The sequence below is a fragment of the Cynara cardunculus genome (assembly GCF_001531365.2).
Source record: "Cynara cardunculus var. scolymus isolate 2C chromosome LG 10, CcrdV1, whole genome shotgun sequence".
Taxonomy (NCBI): Eukaryota; Viridiplantae; Streptophyta; class Magnoliopsida; order Asterales; family Asteraceae; genus Cynara; species Cynara cardunculus.
The window spans coordinates 24,713,464-24,717,699 of record NC_037537.1 but is presented as its reverse complement, the minus strand read 5'-3'; the positions used below and the strand labels follow the sequence as shown (position 1 = coordinate 24,717,699).

The window sequence follows — 4,236 nt, the reverse complement described above, 5'->3', positions numbered from 1 at the left end:
ATTTTAGTGTGATTGTGATGTACTTGAGATCGATTAGGTAATAAGACAAACATAACTTAGCTTGGAGGTATGATGCACACTCACAAATGTAGCCTCTATCACCTTGGATCGCCTTAAGGCGGAGTCAAAAGAGGTTGTGCCCTGTTGCGGGTGTCCTAGCTGGCGGTGGTCCCGAAATCTCAATGGATGTTAAGAAGAGGTGTAGTCAGGAATTTTGAGTTTTGGGACATTCCGAACGAATATCAAGTCCACATATCATCTCCAATTCCCAATTTCTAAAAGGTCGTTATTCTGGTCGGAAAGCGTTCAGTAATGGCCCCTTAGTTCAGTCATTAGAAAATTTCATGTCTTGTCTCAAAGAAGCTAATGAACCTGTATGCACCTAAAACCAAACCAACCCGAAATAAACCTACTCGGTATACCCCACTCAAAAATAGGGTTTCAATGGTAGGATTCATACAAATATTTTCTTTATCTTAAGAGTCAGATGTTTATGCTTCTATTTTTTATGCTATATTATAAAGCATTTGACAAAACTCTTAAAAACATTTTTTATGTATGAAGTATTGTTTATTAATGCATATTGCTTAAAATTTAAKATTACAAGTAAATTGTGCGTAAATACAACTTATTAAAGCTTCATTTTTGAATTCGTATAACGAACCGTAGATAAACATAATCAAATATAGGATAAACATCTTATTTTAAATATAAAAAATCTAAAATATAATTAGAATGATCACAGAATTCTAACAAAATCATTATCCTTATATTATTTATATTGTTAAGTCAAAAATAAATTACTTCGCTATTAGACCTAAATTAAATTATAATAAAAATTTGAATTAAAGAAATTGTATAAAAAACGAGAACTTTTAAATGGTTAATTTGATATTAATATCGATATATTTTTTCAAATTTTTATGATATCTTCAAATTCATTTTTATTCAAGAGTAAAAACAATATCTTTTTCAAAATCACATAAATCGTATTATATCAACAGAGACAAAAAATAAAATGAAACATTAAAATAAATATGCATCTCACTGTATTGAATTAAGGTTCAATAATTTGTTCTGCAAACTCTCAATTTTCTTGTATTTTTTTAGGGTTAAAACTTTTGTTATCTATCTATAGAAACAAACAAAAGTAAGCATTCTCTTGAATTATGTAGATATGAATAACAATGGAGTAGTAAAAGGTGATATGGATTAAGTGGATATATTCCTTTTTTGCGAGATATATTAGAGATATATGATAATGGAGATATTATTGAGGTGGAAATAAGAAGATACTTACATAATTTTTCACCAATAATACTGTTAATCCCTTTTAAGAAACTATTAGGGATCGTTTATCAAATACTTATTGGATAAGTGTTTCTCATTAAAATTTAACATTATTATTTACTTATCGAATAAGATTTTAGTCCACCAAAACAAAAATTATATGCAAAATTTACCCGGTAAACGCTAACGAGTCTTCAATCTTACTTATCTGGTAAGACTCTCGACTCGTACTTCACTTTTATCAGGTAAGATTTTTGGTCCTTACTATATTTATCTGGTAAGGTTAAGTGACTTTGTAAGCGTCTACCTGGGTAAGTTTTTGATAAACAGCGCCTTACTCTTTTTTTCTTTTGTAAGAGCATCTCCAATCTTACTCCTTACATTTAAGCTGATGTAGGTAGGTATACTCATTACATTTAAAATACTGTGTAAGCAGCAAAATAATGCATTGTTATTCCCAACCATACTTTGTAATTTTAAACGGTTTATTACAACGAGGACGCTTGGTGTTTCGTAATTGTTGGAAACTTGAATACAATGGATGGATTCATCTGGTCATATTAGTCTTTGATCTTCGATCTATTTTTTATTTCGTTTTAGGTTTCATTTTCAATTTCGTACAACTAAATTGGGCTTCTTAATGCTGGCCCAGTGGCCTATACAAAATAGTTCAACGAGCAGGCCCATGCCTTAGAAGAGGGCTTCCGCCCAAGCACCAGATCAGCAGGACCGGGCCTAAACTATGTTCCGGACCAGTTTGACCGGGGTTACAACGTAGCCCCTCAGAGCTTCTTCAACCACCCGTCAAAATCTATTTTTTGTCGTTTTCTTCTCTCCAGCCGCACGGCAAAGATTTCTTTTTGCCGGTTTAGGTAAACACACGACAAATTGGCCAACATTTTTTTAGAGTACGATGGAATTGAGATTTTCCTTTTAGTGTTTTTTTGGTGTCATAGTTGGAGATACTCTTATTCGCATTTCCTCTTTGATCTCACTCAAATATTGTGTCTATTTCTGTTTGTTTTTCCTCGTTGTTTTTGCATCAATCCCTAGTATTAATGTTAGGCATCATTTACAACAATCAGCATCAATTCTTAAGGGGGTTTTGAAAGTTACATGATGGTTAAGTAGTCAGAATGATTAAGATGCTTTCTCTATGTAATGTAATATAGTACAGAATGAAATATGGTTGTTTGGTAATTGTTTTAAATAGACAATTTAAATAACAACAAATTCAATCGGCAGAAGCATTCATTGGAATTACGATCTACTCCTCACCTCAGGTATTGCCTCCAAATCGTCTGGCGAAGTCCAGCTTCCGGGCCACCATTGCCTACTAGTACTAGGCTACTAGCGTTACCAGGCGTCCGTAAAGAATATCTCAACCGTGTGATTAGCCTTACGCAAGCCTTATCTCAGTGCGAGCTAACACTCACTGAACTTGGCCTAAATGTCAGACCCGAGTTCTTTTACAGTACCGTCGGAGCCGCTTATTTCATCGCAGAAAACAACCTACATGACACAGCTGCGATCGCATCAGAACGCGCAGAGAAGATTTACGGCCTCAACGTCCTTGCCGACGGTATGCATAATGATTCCAACAACGTTACATATTTTCTGATGCTCGCACGAGAACCGATCATTACGCATACGGATCGACCATTCAGAACAGGCATTGTATTCGCTCACAACAAAGGAACCTTCGTGCTCTTCAAGGTGTTGTCGGTGATCGCCTTCAGGAACATTAACTTGACGAAGATCAAGAGCCGACCTCGTCGACTCCGACCAATCACAATCGTCGGCGACACCAACGTCGGAACGGCGAAACACTTCTTCGAGTACATCTTCTATGTGGAGTTCGAAGCATCAACGGCGGAGGTTAGGGCACAAAACGCCCTGGCAGATGTTCAGGAGTTCACATCATTCTTGAGGGTGTTGGGTAGCTATCGCATGGACATGAACCCATGATCTCCTTCCGGTGAGGTTTCATGATATACAAAATACGACGCTTTTGTTTTTTCCTCGTATTTTTCTCGGAGTTCTTTTTCTTATTTTCTTTTAGTTCCTCTGTTTGAAACTCTATTGAAAATAGGATAAATAAGTAATTTTAACTTACATTCGACGTAAAACAATATAAGTATCTTTGTCTCATGTTTGGCATGATTTTTATATGAAATAGACAGAAATATAGTGTAACAAAGTAGACAGGCCTGCTCCACCCCTACTTTATGAAATATGGTGGAACAGACTTATATTTTACCAATGTAACCTCAAAATAAAATTTGATTCTCTTTTAAAACATCAAATATGTCTCATTTTTAAATTTTATTTATTGTATTTTATGTTTTTTAAACTTTCATTTTACTGTCCTCAAAATATTATTTTCATACGGTTTCTATATTTTTATTAATTTATGTAATTTATTATATATTAATAATAAATATATATATATATATATATATATATATATAAAAGAGATAAAAATAAAAATTGGAAACTACATAAACTTCTTATTTGGTGTCGTTTTAATTGTTTTGACGAAAATTTTCAAATGATATGTTTTGTTATAAAAAATAATTATTCTATTATAATTTAATTTTACATAAATTAATTAAAATAAACAACTTATTAGGGGTAAATTGGTCATTTTACTTGTTTTGTTCTGTCCAGTTTTATCTTATCAAACGTTGAACAGTTGTTCTATCCTATCATGTCCTGTCATGTCTGGACACCAAACACACCCTTAAAGATTTATGGAGTCTCCTTTGAGGATTTTTCTTTTCTAATTCTTTCCACCAAAAATATTAATGTTGATGATAAAATAATGTTTGGAAGTTATAAAAAATTGATTTTTAGGTCAAAAAAATTGATTACATACAATTTCAGTTGGAACCCATTTCAATGATACTACTGTGAGGGGTTAATTTTTTTGCCCACTTAACGGTT

General features: G+C 33.2%; 1 pseudogene; it reads left to right on the top strand.

Annotated features, from left to right (window-relative positions):
• The first annotated feature begins 2,527 nt into the window (after positions 1-2,527).
• LOC112520384 lies at positions 2,528-3,258 on the top strand (annotated as a pseudogene).
• Positions 3,259-4,236: the final 978 nt, after the last annotated feature.